This window comes from Triturus cristatus, chromosome 7 (genome assembly GCF_964204655.1).
Source record: "Triturus cristatus chromosome 7, aTriCri1.1, whole genome shotgun sequence".
Taxonomy (NCBI): domain Eukaryota; kingdom Metazoa; phylum Chordata; class Amphibia; order Caudata; family Salamandridae; genus Triturus; species Triturus cristatus.
Genome location: NC_140590.1, coordinates 872,936,282 through 872,952,737, shown reverse-complemented (window position 1 = coordinate 872,952,737; position 16,456 = coordinate 872,936,282).

The window sequence follows — 16,456 nt, the reverse complement described above, 5'->3', positions numbered from 1 at the left end:
TTGAGGTCGGTTGCGTCAGGCGGGTGGGCTGGGGTCTGCGGGGGCCAGGGGTCCTGGCACTGGGTGCGGTCCAGGCACGGACGGGCGCAGACGGGCTTACCTTTGGCGCACCTTCGGCGCGCTTCGGGCGTGCCCGCTGCGTGTCAACGCTGCGCGTTCGCCACTCTGCCATATGTGGAGCGTGGGGGGCGGAGCGAGGGAGGGTCAGCTGGGAGGCGGGAGCGGGGTGGCGAATGGGAATGGCGAGCGAGGGAAGGGGGCGGGGCCGCAGGGGGGCAGCGGCGGGGAGCAGGGAGGTGGCAGGAAATGCGGCAGGGGCTCGGCACAACAGTGAGGGGGAAGCAGCGGACGAAGGGGACACAGAGGAAAAGACAAGTGAAACGGCAAAAATGCAGAACAATAACAGGGGAGAGCAAGCAAGTTACACGGAGGCAAAATGCAGTGAAATAACAGGGGAGAGTAGGAGGAGAGCAAGCAAGGTTACACGGAGGCAAAATGCAGAGAGGTTAGCAGGAGAAAGATACAGATGGTGCAGAAGCAGTTCCGGCGGTCGGGGCCGGGAGCACAGCTGAGAGCAGTGGCGGCGGGAGCGGGCTCACTCACGGGGAGTGTGCACGGTGGGGTGACCGGCCCAGTGGGACAAGGTCACTGCTCCTCACCGTGATCACTCTTCCATATATGGTCCAGTGGGAGGGAGGGTCAGCTGGGAGGCGGGAGCGGGGTGGCGAATGGGAATGGCGAGCGAGGGAAGGGGCGGGGCCGCAGGGGGCAGTGGCGGGGAGCGGGGAGGTGGCGGGAAACACGGCAGGGGCTTTGCACAACAGTGAGGGGGAAGCAGCAGACGAAGGGGACACAGAGGAAAAGACAAGTGAAACGGCGAAAATGCAGAACAATAACAGGGGAGAGTAAGCAGGTTACACGGAGGCAAAATGCAGTGAAATAACAGGGGAGAGTAGGAGGAGAGCAAGCAAGGTTACATGGAGGCAAAATGCAGAGAGGTTAGCAGGAGAAAAATACAGATGGTGCAGAAGCAGTTCCGGCGGTCGGGCCGGGAGCACAGCTGAGAGCAGTGGCGGCGGGAGCGGGCTCACTCACGGGGAGTGTGCACGGTGGGGTGACCGGCGCCCTCCTTGCAGTACTCTCATCATCCAGTCAGTACCCATTTACTTATCCAATCACTCCGCCAAAACCCAAGCACTTATAAAGTCACCATACACTCTCTTTGCAGCACTCTAATCATCCTGTCACTACCCATGCACTCATGCAATGACCCAGGCATTAACTCATGCACTACTACAATCCCCTGAGCACTACCCATGCAGTCCAGCTATCGCCCTGTCACTACCCATGCACTCCTCCAATCACCCAGCCAGCACCAAATACTTATCCAATCAGTCTGCTAAAACCCAAGCACTTATTAATTCATCATGCACTCTCCTTGCAGTACTCGAATCATCCAGTTACTACCCATGTACTCATGCAATGGCCCAGGCACTAACACATGCACTGCTACAATCCCCTGAGCACTACCCATGCCAACCACCCACACACTACTAATTCACTCCTTCAATTACCCAGGTAGTACCCATGCACTCCAGCAATCCCTCTGTCACTACCCATGCACTCCTCTAATCACCCATCCAGCATCATTTAATTATCCAATCACGCCGCCAAAACCCAAGCAGTTATACAATCACCATGCACTGTCCTTGCAGCACTCTAATCATCCAGTCACTACCCATGTACTCATGCAATAACCCAGCCACTAACACATGCACTGCTACAATCCCCTGAGCACTACTCATGCAGTCCAGCCATCTCCTTGTCACTACCCATGCACTCCTCCATTCACCAAGCTAGCACATGTACTTATCCAATCACACAGCCAAAACCAAAGCACATATAAATTCACCATGCACTCTCCTTGCAGTACTCATCCAGTCAGTACCCATGTACTTATGCAATGGCCCAGGCACTAACACATGCACTGCTACAATCACCTGAACACTACCCATGCAGACCTCTTACCACCTACACACTACTGATGCACTCCTCCAATTTCCCAGGTAGTACCCAAGCACTCCAGCAATCCCTCTGTCACTACCCATGCACTCCTCCAATCACCCATCCAGCATCATGTACTTATCCAATCACTCCACCAAAACCCAAGCACTTAGACATTCACCACGCTCTCTCCTTGCAGTACTCTAATCATCCAGTCAGTACCCATGTACTTATGCAATGGCCCAGGCACTAACACATGCACTGCTACAATCCCCTGAGCACTACTCATGCAGTCCAGCCATCTCCTTGTCACTACCCATGCACTCCTCCATTCACCAAGCCAGCACATGTACTTATCCAATCACACAGCCAAAACCAAAGCACATATAAATTCACCATGCACTCTCCTTGCAGCACTCTAATCATCCAGTCACTACCCATGTACTCATGCAATGACCCAGGCACTAACACATGCACTGCTACAATTCTCTGAGCACTACTCATGCAGACCAGCCATCTCCTTGTCACTCCCCGTGCACTCCTCCAATCACCCAGCTAGTACCATGTACTTCTCCAATCACTCCACCAAAACACTCTCCTCGCAGTGCTCTAATAATCCAGTCAGTACCCATGTACTAAAGCAATGCCCCACGCACTAACACATGCAGTGCTACAATCAACTGTGCACTACCCATGCAGTCCTCCAATCACCCAGCCAGCACCATGTACTCTCATCATCCAGTCAGTACTCATGTACTTATGCAATGACCCAGGCAGTGACACATGCACTGCTACAATCCCCTGTGCACTACCCATGCAGACCTCTAACCACCTACACAGTACTGGTTCACTCCTGCAATCCCCAGCCAGAAGCTTGCACTTATCCAATCACGCCACCAAAACCCAAGTACTTATAAATTCACCATGCACTCTCCTTGCAAAACTCTAATTATCTAGTCACTACCCATGTACTCATGCAATGACCCAGGCACTAACACATGCAGTGCTATAATCCACTGTGCACTATCCATGCAATCCTCTAAACACCGAAACACTACTCATTCACTCCTCCAATTACCCAGGAAGTACCCATGTAGTGCAGGGAATCCCATGTGATTTCAAAAGAAAGCATTTCATTGGTTTTTATGTAGAACATGTTTCTTTAGTAATAGAATAGTATATTTCTATATAGTTATATTATTAATATTACATGTATTTTACATTTTTTTCAGATATTCCTCATCATCATTAAGAAAGACTTACCATGACCAAAAAAACACAAAAGACAAAGAAGAAAATAAACAATACTATTTAAATAAAAGACAACCGCAAGAATTAGATGAACTATAACATGTGGGAAAAAAGAAAAAGTCTTGCGGTAAGAAAACAAAATAATGTTTTTAAAAGACTTTCAAGGACTAGAAAGGGTTTTAACAATGTAGAAAATAGAAAGAATACCTCAAGAACAAAAAAGAATTAAATGAAAAAACAACAAATTAATGGCAAATCATGTTCTGAAAAAACAATCAATGGTAAAAGAAGAAAGAATCAATTTGATGAAATAAGGAAAGAAATGTTTCACAATAGAGTAGTACAACATTTTTTAAAAGATGACAAGAAATATAAAAAAAGGTCAGCATTTTATAAAAAGAAAAAACTGATTTAAACTATTGTTAAAAAGGCTTTCGAATTAAAACAAAAATTGTTCATTTTAGTTTTAAAAAGAATGAGATCATTAGATAAACCAATGTTATGAAGGACAAAAGTAAAAAGAAGAGACTAATTAACAGAACTGGAGGGGGGTGGGCACAAAGAAAGTGTTATCATGCACTGCATTTATTATGGTGCATCTGAGCTATCTGAGTGCTGGAGTGTGAGGTAGTGTGCGCCCACCCCCCTCCTATTTGAAAAGGCTCCCTTGAGCTAACGAGCTGACGAACTCTGGTTGATGCACCTGTGCCCAGCGAGTGGTACTGAGACCTGAGAAGACTTTGGGCAGCATCTACAGCACCCCCATAAAAACTGTTGCTCTCTACTGAAGAAGGACAATTATCCTGAAACACGTGTCTAGAGATACACAGCACTGGCTGCACCAACAAGGGTGAAAAAACTAAAGCCTGACACCAAAGAAAGTGTTATCATGCACTGCATTTATTATCATGCATCGGGGCAAACTGAGTGGTGGAGTGTGAGACAATGTGCGCCCACCCCCTCCTAATTAACAGAACTAACTTTTGTGATTTTTTTTGGGTGAATGGAAGCACACTACAAGTTCAGAGCCTTTTTTTAATGAAGCTATCTATTTTCAGAGCAATATATTAGTTCACGTAGTCGATACCAGTGGTCGTGCTTATGAAATGAAAAACGGTTCTGCAACTGAAAAAGAAAAGATTGTTCCTAGAAATGTAGAAGAAGTGATAGCTGACGTAGTTCTAGAGAGACATACTAAAATCACAATGTATACTTGGGATTGTAGTAGTATTTGTAGTATACGACAGGAGTCTCTTGATATTTTACTCAATTTCTTACGAGAGTATAGTAAAAAAAAAGTGTTAAACAAAAGATTAAGATGCTGCAAGGACTAGATCCTTGCAAAGTGACAAAAAATACGTGTTTGCAAGGTCATTCTCTGGCTTGTCTTTCTAGAAAAGCGTGTCAATGTGTTTTTCATCATTTGAGAATGTTAACAGTACATCACTCTCAAATGCGGTAGTTAGTAAAAAGATTGTACTATGTAAAAAGTCCTGCAATAATTTTAAGTGACCTAAACAGTGCTCTTTTGCATGGGTCAGTATCAGATGTGAAAAAAGTTTGTGATGAAATAGAGTTTGGGTACTTTGGTCCTGAACAAGAGTGTTTAAAAAGTGCGAGATTGATAGAAGTAGGTGTTGAAGAAGACGTGGAAGATAGTAGTATTGAGAAGTTTGAAGAAGAAATTATGAAGTTTAATGTAATTTGTTGTGAAAGACCAAACTATGTTTGTATTTGTTGTTGACAAACTTCTTATAAAAATCAAATAGGAATGTTGATCTGTATTTAAAAAGTGAAAAACCAAAAAATGATAAGTGGAAGGAATTTGCAACTTATTTGTTGGTAGAACATTGCTTCGATTTGGGTAGTGATCAACGTATTTGTAAATATTGTTATACCAAATTAGAGGACAACAAAATGCCAGCTAGAGCTGTACATAATAGGCTAGAGTTGGTAGGTATTCCTCTAGAACTGGTAGATTTAAATACTTATGAGTCCATTCTGATTCAATCTGTGCACCCATTTCAGGCTATATTTCATATGGAGCCTAAAACAAGTAAGTTGCCTCCCACAGATTTACAAAGAGGATTAAAAGGAAGAGTTGCATATTTACCTTTAGATTTAAAAACAAATATTGAAACTATTGGTGTAGAGAAAGAGGAAACTGAACCTGTAATTATTCCAGTTAATGGTGTTCCTACGAAGAGTCGGAAAATATGGCAAGAATTAGTAGATGTGAGCAAAGTGCAAAAGGCTACGTTATATCTCAAAACCAACAATGTTTACTACAAACATGTATATGTGGAGGAAAAATAAATAGCTTTAGGAGATGATAGTGAAGAAATTTATGAACATTATAGTATACATCCTTTACATTCAAAGGAAGTGATTGGAAATACCACTGAATTAGTCCAAATGAAGAAAGCTAAGAGGTCTCCCATGAACAACCAGTACAGATTCTCGCATCAGAATATAGGACAACAAGATTGTGCACACAAGATCCAAGATTTTGACAATGTATCCCATATATATTTCACCTTTTGTTTGAAAGTGACTTGTCTGGACTTTCATATGCAGTCAACCGCGTATTAAAAACAGGAGTTCATCTTAAAAATGTTTCTGTGAAGGAACTCATGGATAAAGTATAACAGAGAGACGATCATTTAGAATCTCAATTGATTATTTTGATGGTGTGTCAACGTAGTACTAATGAGTATTGGTATCATCGTCATGGAGAACTTAAATGTATGTTAAGGAACTTAGGAACCCCTACGTGGTTTGTTAAGCTAAGCTGTGTTGAATGCGCATGGGACGATTTACTTGAATTTTTTCGAGAAGCAAATTCAAATATTAAAAACATTGAATTCAAGACACCTGGAGAACTGTGTTCCTTGGATCCTGTAAATGTGTGCAGATATTTTAATCATAGGTTTCAAGCTATGATGTCTTTTATCTGTAATAAAACAATCCACCTCTTGGAGAAGTTATTGATTTCTTTTGGAGAAAGGAGTATCAAGCTAGAGGTGCTCCTCATATAAAAATGCTTTTATGGATCAAGGATGCACCCAAATTTGGAACTGATTCGGATTAGACTGTTGTATTATTTTATTGAAGACCATGTTACATGTGCCATACCAATTACAAGAGAAGAAAATACCTTAAGATACAAGTTTCACGGTTTCAAACTCATCGATGTGGCAAATACTGTGGACGGAAATACAAGTCAAAGGAAAAGTTTTATACCAAATGTCGTTTTGGATTTCTACGTCCAGTAATATCCAATGGAAGAGTTAACAGTTTCATGTCAGCAGTGAGGCATACTATCACTAGAAAATCTCCCAAAAATACTTACAATTTAAAAAAAAGTGGACAAGCAAAGTATATTAACGATTATAATCCAGTGATTTTGTCGATGTGGAATGTAAATATGGCTATCCAGTATGTTGCGGATAATTCCATTGCTGTTGCGTGGTATGTAATGTCATACATAACAAAATCTGAAAAGACGGAGTTGAAAGAAATGTGGGAAGAAATTTCCCAAGATAAGACTCTTAGTAACACATTGTACAGCTTTAGTTTGAAGATACTGTCCCATCGAGAGATTGGATCCTACGAATGTTCGGATCGGTTGACCTCTGCAAGTTTATATTCAAAGTCCAGAGGAATCGTTTGGGTTAGTCTAGGTCCTGCTGCAACACGAAATCGAGTACTGAAATCTATACAAGAAATTGAATATTTATCATTAAATGAACCGGAAAGCACAGATATTGTTAAAACAAACATGTTGGATACGTACTATCCTAAAAGAAGTCTCTATCTTGAAAACATATGTCTCTATGAAGTCCTTCAATACTACATCTTTAAAAGAAATATTGCAGAGAACATAAATGAAGAGAAATACGCAGTGATTGGTTGTGATGGATGTTTAGTGAGACATAGTAAATTAAATCTCATCAATCACAGGAAACTGAGTTGCGATACTCCAGATAAAAGGGAATATTTTATTTAGCACTTCTGCAACTCTTCAAGCCTCAGCATACTGAAATGGAATTACTTGGAGATTTTCAGTCGTATGAAGATTCTTTTAATGCATGTAAAGATAGCATTGAATGCACAGTTTTTTAAAATTATCGACAAATGTTGAATGAAGAGATTCAACAAGAAGCTACTATTGCAGCTGAGATTGCTGGAGACAGTTCTCAAGACAGTCAAAGTTCTGCTCCACTGAGTCAAGATTAGGGGTGGGCGGAATTTGCGAAATTCATTTTCGCAAACTATCGCCAAAATGTTAAAAATGTCCGCAAACACGCAGAAATATCGCGAAGACGCAGAAGTTTTTTTCCCGCCCATTCCCGGTATTTTCTGCGTGATCGCGGCTCACCAGCTTACCCATGCGATTGCTCACGGGCGCGGCCATCTTGTTTACACTTGTCTCACGGGGCATGATCGCCAGAAGAAAGACGTGATCGCGCGACAAATGACGTGATCGCGCGATGAATGACGTTAATGCGGGCGCGAACTGTCGCGAGACAGCGCAAATGGCAGCCAACATTCCAACATCTCGTGGAGAACGCGACCGGATCGGGAAAACTTGTCGGCGAATGCGGGGATTCAGGTAAGGCCATCGCGCCCATGTGAGAATGTATTTTTTTACAGCGTGAGCAAGAAAAAAATTTCCTGTAAGATGCGGATTGCGGAAATTTTTACATTTTCGCGCTCTCCGCGGAACGAGAAAATGTCAAATTATCGCAATTTCCGCGAGCGGAACGGAATTTTCGCCCAGGCCTAGTCAAGATCCACTAGGAGAACAAATTCTTGAAAATGAAGCAGCAATTGCTATGAGTTAAGTAGAAACGGCAATGCATCAACGCTCAACAGGATATTATGGAGTTGAGAAACTTGGAAGAGCAACTAAATATTGAACAGAAAGAAATATATCAGCAAGTTACACAACAGATCGACCATGGTTTACTTCATGAAAATAAAGAATGCAACTGCACATCATTTCAACCTATCTGAATGTATATCAGTGGTCAAGCTGGTACAGGAAACATTTTCATAATAAAAGTTTTAACCAGTTATTTACAGAAAACCACTGAATCACATTTATCTTGTGTTGTAACTGCTCCAATTGTGTTAGCAGCACACAACATTAAAGGGATTACATTACATCATTTACTAATGCTATATGTTGAACATGGAAACAAGCTGGAATATCACAAGCTTTCTGGAGAAGCTTGTTTAGAAGTTTCAAGAGTACTAAAGAAAATTAAACTTCTGATCATTGATGAGGTGAGCATGGTCTCAAACTTAATGCTTGCCTTTGTACATTTAAGAATGCAGCAAATTTAAAAAAAAGAATATGATGTGTTATTTGGAGGGAAACATGTGATTGTTTTCGGCGATCTACTGCAACTTACTCCTGTAAAAGGGCAACCAGATTTTAAAACACTTCTGCATGAAGACACCAATATATCTTTGGGAAGTATTGGAAATGTCAACATTTGGTCATATTTTCAATACAAAGAACGTATTAAAAATATGCGACAGGCAAGTGATGAAGATTATGGAAGCATCCTTCAAGCTATAAGAATTAGTGTTTTGACAGAACATGGAAAAGAAGCTTTGCAAAGTCAGCTACTTACAAACTCGGAAATAATATGCAAAAAAATTGGAGAAAGGAAATCTATAATCTGCCTTAATGCCAACACTGCGAGAGTGTTCTACATTCAATGAAGAACTTTTTAAGCTGGAAAAACAACAAATAATAAAAATGGAAGCCATTGATAAAATAGAACACGTAGGAATTACTATTATTTTGACAGAAAAAAAAAAAAAAAAAATTTGGATTCATTGAAAAATCTATATCTAGGACTGCTGGTTTAGAAAAGAGTTTATATGTATGTGAAAACTGTCGGGTAATTTTACGGCGTAATTTGGATGTGGAAAAAGCTTTAGTAAATGGAGCAATGGGAAAGTTGTTGATTTTGTTAATTATCAAAATAGAGTTGGAATTGAATTTTTGAAGATTAAAGTTGATCAGATTGAAGAAGTAATACAGATTGTACTTTGTGCTGTTCATTTTTTGCTTGTTAAAGATTTATATGTTCGTAGAAAACAGTTTCCTCTTTCTTTGGCATATGCGGTGACCATTCATAAATCTCAAGGTTTAACTGTAGACAGTGCTTTGGTAAACATTGTAAGTACCGTGTTTGAAGAGCGTATCACATATGTTGCATTGTCCCAACTGAGAAATGTATCTGGATTGCATTTGATTGATTTTGATAAGAGAAACATTAGTGCTGATGCAAATTGTGTAAAAGAGTATAATCGGGTAAGAAGACTGTATGCTCCCAACTTAGGTGAATATCCAGTATATGAAAAGCGTGTAGTATGTCGAAAACGAACATTTGAGAAACTCTGTAGTGAGGTTGGAAATAAGAAAAACAATCAAGAAAATGTTGAGGTTCCAAACAAAAAGAAAAAGGACACTGTTGAAGATATCGTAGGATATCAGTTAGAGAATAGTTTAGATATAAACAGCTATGCTAATGTAGTTGTCAACATCGTATTTTTTCTAGAAAATCTCCAACAACAAATTATGGGGAATCGAGAAAAAAGATTCTGTTCTTTGTTGCATTCTATTTTTGAAAACTTAACAATTGATAAAAATAAAATCCAAAGTGTTTCTGGCATTCGGAGTCTTCTGGATAAATGTTCTGGTACTTCACAATTTACACTTAGTGTACAGCAAGATGCTCAAGAATTTCTTATGTTTATGCTTGCATTATTGGAAGATGAAGGAATACAAATTGAAAATCTGTTTGGACTACTTACAGATGGGAACATGTACATTGTAGACTTAAGACAGACTTAAGAGAGACTTAAGACAAACTTAGGACAGACTTAAGACAAACAAGACAAACTTAGGACAGACTTAAGACAAAATCCTAAATTTACTACTACTAAATGTCTTCTGTGAATACCAAAAGTAGTAAGTTAAGGATATTGTCCACAGAAACATGTCAATAAAGCTGTTTCTGCTTATCTCAGAGATTATAGGATTGGGTCCATTTCCAACAAAAATCTGATGTCACTGACCATGTCATGAATGATGTAATATGTGACATCATCAACAGTGCATTGAACGCGTGCGAGTTATAGTTAGCAGAACTAACTATAATGGAGAAATTTCTATGGTTTTGTACGAGTGAAATGTCCAGCTAACTATAACAGCCCTGAAACCTATGTTTTTTTCAGTGAATATATATATATTATCTACTGGTGGTCGCCAGTAGATATTTATAGTTAGGACCGTAAAAAACCATTGAAATCCCCCGTTATAGTTAGTTCAGCTAACTATAACTCGCGCGACCGCAATCCACTGCTGATGACGTCACATATTACATCGCTCATGACATGGTCAGTGACATCACTCATGACATCTCAAATGACATCGCTGATGACATCACTGATGACATTATCCATTGAATATGTGTCTTTCTGAAAAATAAATATTTTTTATACATGTATATCTAAAGGTTAATGGAAGAATAAATGGGTAAATAAGTGTCTAAATGGATGTTTTTTTTGTAAAATTAATTGTATAACTGACTTATTAACAGTATCTTAGTGAATACAGTGATGTAATATGGGACGTCATCAGCAGTGGATTGCGGTCGCGCGAGTTATAGTTAGCTGAACTAACTATAACGGGGGAATTTCAATGGTTTTTTACGAGTGAAATGTCCAGCTAACTATATTATGTGTGAAACCTATGTTTTTTTCAGTGAATTTGCAAGGTTTTTTAAATGCTAATTCCTAACTATAACGTGTGTGAACCCTATGGTTTTTTAAGGGAATATATATATATATATACCTACTGGTGGTCGCCAGTAGGTAGTTATAGTTAGGACCAAGTTTCCATAGCATTTTTTGTTTTGCCTATAACTTTGGCGTTGTTTGATGAATCTTCACGAAATTTTCCAAACTAATTCTTAGTTTATATCAGCTCCTATGTGGGAAGTTTGGGGGTGATTCATCAGGGGGACTGAGAAAAAAGGGTGGTCCCAAAACGTGTTTTCTCCATGTTAATTTCCATAGGAAACTTTAGACAAGGCTTCAGGTCGAACGGGTGAACGGAATTACCCCAAATTTGGCAGGGAGAAGGGTCTTGGTCTAGAAATCACACTTTTGTTTCTTTGGTGTAAATACGTTCAGTAGTCTTTGAGAGTTATCAAAAATTACAAATATCGATATTTGGGAAGTCTGATTGGCTGAGGCATTGTGAGCACAAGCCTGCTGCTTACTGGCTGCGAGCGCTGCAAGCGGTTGCAACTAGGAAGTGTTGGCCGCCATTTTGTGATTCCGTTGAAGCGAGTAAGGGGAAAAAATGGCGAAAAGAGTAGGAAAGAGGAGGGTAGGAGCGCTGTGAGGATGTGGGGTGGTTAGGGTGTGCATACAGGGAGTGTGAAGCGATGTATTCACCCCTACCAGTGTGAAAGTGCTGTTTTGCCCAGAGTGAGATGGTGCTGAGGGGAGGTGCCGGTACACTCGGGGATGAAACCGTGAGCTGATTGCTGTAAACTGATGTGCTCTGGGTGCTGTAGCATAGCTGTGCAAGTGGTGTTAGTATGGGTTTATAGTATAGTGGTGTGAGCTCCGTGGGGTGGTTAGGGTGTGCTATACAGGGAGTGTGAAGTGAAGTATTCACCCGCAGCGGTGTGAAAGTGCAGTTGTGACCAGAGTGAGATGGTGCTGAGGTGAGGTGCCAGTACACTCGGGGATGAAACCGTGAGCTGATTGCTGTAAACTGATGTGCTCCTGGTGCTGTAGCATACTGGCCGCTGTAGCATAGCTGTGCAAGTGGTGTTAGTATGGGTTTAGACTATAGCGGGAGTGGGAAGCAAACTACTCATCCCTACCAGTCTGAAGACTCGAATGCAGTATTTTAGCAAGCAGGAATAAAGAAATAATCGTGAAGAATATAATGCAGAATGTTGCAATGCCACAGAAGACACATGGTGAAATCAGGTGTGTTTAAGAAAGTGGCCGTGTGGGCTAAAGCGATGGAGTCTGCAAGTTATATAAAAAGTGTCTTTATGTAAGTGCTATAAATGGAACCACTGGAGCAAAAGCTAAGTCATCCAGCTGAGTCAAACTCCAACGCTTCTGCTGTATTCAAACCTAAGCTCCTGCATCAGTCAATTCCACATTATATGTTACAGTTCCATGTGACATAAACAATACCTATTAGACATGAAGGACTGTAAATTGTAGAATGAAAATAAAGGTAGGATACAATTACCACAGTGTGCCAACCAGCTCCTAAACAATGCCGTGTTTTTTTATTTTGATTGCCAGTTCATGAGCAGAGGCTAAGCATGAGCTAATTTGTGTGAAATGGCTTCGTGGATAAGAGGGAGGCAGAGAGACGTGTGTACAAAGAATAGATATGGTTTCAAAATGGATGTCGGGTTTAGGCTAATTTAGCATGTAAATAGCGTATTTGCATAGGCCATACATCATCCATCCCTGGTTAGTGTGGAGAGGTAAGGGTCAATAATGAAAACAGAGTTCAAATGCCTAAGCATACTTAGAAAGTTATTATATGAAAATAGTTCAATTGAAGTGTATTAAAAAATGTAATAGGAAAAAGTAAAAAAAAGTTGGAAAAAATCAATCCAAGAATAAAGTGAATTTTTTACAAGTCTTGGAGATTGCAGTCCGGAAGTTCTTCAGCGGCTTGAGATGCGTAATGTTCCAAGAGGCGATTGTTGCCATCGTGTGAGAAAAGCGAAGCGATCCAATTTATATCCTCGAAGGGACAGTAATGTTCCTCGAATGTTGGAGCGGCAATTTGAATTGGCAGGCAATCTGCGATGTTGTCAAAGGTTGCATGTTGTAGGAGATCTTTTGCGGCTGCACAGAAATCCCATTCTGCCAGGATACCTTTTTGCATTGCATCCGCCATTGCTCCACTGCCCGAACAATCAAGTTCATGGTTTTCAAGATTCTCCATTACCTGCAGGATATCGGGAGCGTTTGTTGGGATGTTGGCAAGGCATAGATCCATTCGCCATTGTATCAAAGCCCGAGCACAACTATCATATCATGTGTAGATATATTGTCCACAAATATTATAAACAGAACAATTCCACGATTTATGCAGTTTAATTGTATCCTCTCTTTTTTTCTCTTTCTTTCTCTTTCGTTGGTCCAGCCAACACGTGTTTCGTCGCCCGGGAGTGCCCGCGACTTCCTCAGGGCAAGGCGGTGAATACGAATCAGGACTGTAGCCTTAGGGCCAGTTCTATTTCTGTCCTGGCCACAAAAGCAGGAAATACGGTGTATCAGTCTGGAAGAGCATGTATAGTAAGATATCGGTGAATCGCGACTTCCGTATCCAGCTTCAATAATCTTAGTTACAATGACGTGAGTAAACATCTGAATCTCGGTCCCCAGCACGGCCACCAGTTGAATGGGCAAGTTTTGCAATAAAAATACGGTTGCACGCAGATTGTATATGTGTAAATAAATGTCATGTGGTAGCTGGCTCCGATAATAGATAGAGGCAGGCAGCCGAAAAGTTGCTCCATTTTTTCACGGTATTGATGTTGCTTCGCGTAGAGGTTAAAAAACCTTAGAAATTCACTGAAAAAACCATAGGTTTTAGGGGTATTATAGTTAGCTGGACATTTCACTCATACAAAACCATTGAAATTCCTCCGATATAGTTAGTTGTACTAACTACATCTTGCACGCCGGCAATCCACTGCTGATGATGTCACATGCCATAGATATATATGTACTTTTAACTGACATTTTCTCTGGAACTACTAAACGGATTTACACCATTTAAGCAAAAGGCACGAGTCTGAACTAAGGACTACCTCTGATAAACTTGGTGTAATTCCGTTCAGCAGTTCGGGCTGTAGCTGCGGCTAAAGGTCCTACGGGAAATTGCATGGGAAAAAACGCGTTTTGCGACCCCCTTTTTTCTCGGCTCCTGCTTGACGAATCACCGTGAAACTTTCAGGATAGGAGCAGACCGGAGCTGGCCAAAAGTTTTTAAAATTTCGCGAAGATTCGTCAATCGGCGCCAAAGTTATTCCAAATAGAATGTTGTGGATTTCCTATGGAAAATAGGTCCTAATAACTATATCTACCTACTGGCGACCGCAAGTAGGTAATATAAATATATATATATATATATATATATATATATATATATATATATATATATATTCCACAGAGAACGGTCATTCTGGGAACAAGCCCGTAGTCAGGTGGTGCGTAAATCCGGCTACAATATTCCAACAATTTTCCAAATGAACGCACTCTCAAAGTCTTTAGTGCTAAACAGGAAACTTTTTATTGCTCGTTACGCGTTTCGAGATCTTAATGTCTTGATCACACGAAAAGTATGGCAATATGAGCGTGTATAAGTAAACAAGAAAATGGACAAAGGACTACATGTTTTACTTTCATTGCCTGTCCAATATTTCGGCCATTTCGTAATGGCAAAGTATACATATAAGCATATATGCATCGCTATGAATACTGCATTTCATCGTAAAAGTTCATCAAATGCGGACTTATTCATATGTATTATTTTATAAATAAAGTAATATCTCGCACTAATGGCCATATAGTTTGACATTCAAGCTCTGTATTCAAACTAATTATATACTTGTTGTTTGCAAATTATGCTTATGGGCATACACACTGTTAGTTTTACCTTCTGTTGCGAAAGTTCAACAATTGTATGCTTACAGATGTAAACACTTTTCTATCGCACTATTTGCGAAATATTACGGCATTTGGTGACATAAACATTCACCAAAAAACATCATGTAGTCATTCCGGGCTGGTTTTCTGATCACTCAGCATTATCCTATTTTTGCAGGCTAGTGCTTAGAACTATAGTGCATGTGCAAATATATATATACAGACTGCCTAGGTAATGATATTGTATGATGCCAGATACTAGAATCATATCACTATAGGTAGACTACTACATTTAGTAAGTCAAACTAGAGTCGCAGGAAGGATAAAATAAAGAACAGGGAGGTGATTCGCCAAGTGGCTATTTGAGAAAGTCCTTGTCCAATATGAATTGAAATAAAGTGCAAGTGAAGAAAGTGCAAAAAAAAATGAGGTTTTGATCATGATGTTAAAGTTAAAAGTCTCTTATCTTACTTCAATGTGCACCTGAGCCCGGGCAAGAAAAGGGTACGGTACCCATGAAGTGACCATGCAATACGGTGGGTCCCTTCCTTTCCTCCTGTGAAAATTAAGAAGATAAAAGACAATCAGTATAGTTTCATACAAGATGTACAATAAAAATCAAGGTCATAAACATTGAAACAGTATTGTACATAAGATGTAAATAGAATAGCAGATATATCATTATTTATTCATCATGGAGGTGTGTTGCTAATTCATCATCAAGATTATGGCCCCCAGGGAATTTGGTTTCTAATTCCAATATCCATTTAGACTCCTTCTTTCTAAGAGCCAATTCCCTGTTTCCCCCTCTATTGCCTAGAGTTATCTGTTCAACCGCAAAGAATCTAAGTAAAGAGCTATTGGATTGGTGATATTCTTGGAAATGTCTGACAACAGGGTAGTGTGTATCTACATTTGTGATTGCTCTAACGTGTTCATAATTCTTTTCTTAACCATACACGTTGTACTCCCTACGCACCTGAGTTTACATGGATATTCTAGGACGTACACTATGAAGATGCTACTGCAGGTGAGAAATTGGTTTATTTTCCACTTTTGCATATGTCCAGGAATATTAAATTCCTTCACTGACTGGCTAAATTTGCATGCTCTACAATGCCCACATGGGAAGAAGCCTTTGAGATCATGGAATGTGTTTTTCTTCATCTCTGAAATATCCACTTTAACAAGGATATCTCTAAGGCTTCTGCCTTTTATATAGGTGATAACAGGCCTCTCCCCTATATCTGGTCCTACAGTATTATCTGTTTGGAGAATATTCCAGTTGTTTTTTTAGAGTGACTGTTATAGGTAGTTTTCTCTAGTGATTTTTCTCTGCTAACATTGGCTACTTTCTACTGTGCTTTCTTTAAGACCCATTCGGGGTAACCTCGTTCTCTGAACCTTTTTAGCATGATTTCCTGTTCTTGTATATATTTATCATTCGTACTGCAATTTCTCCTTGCCCTTA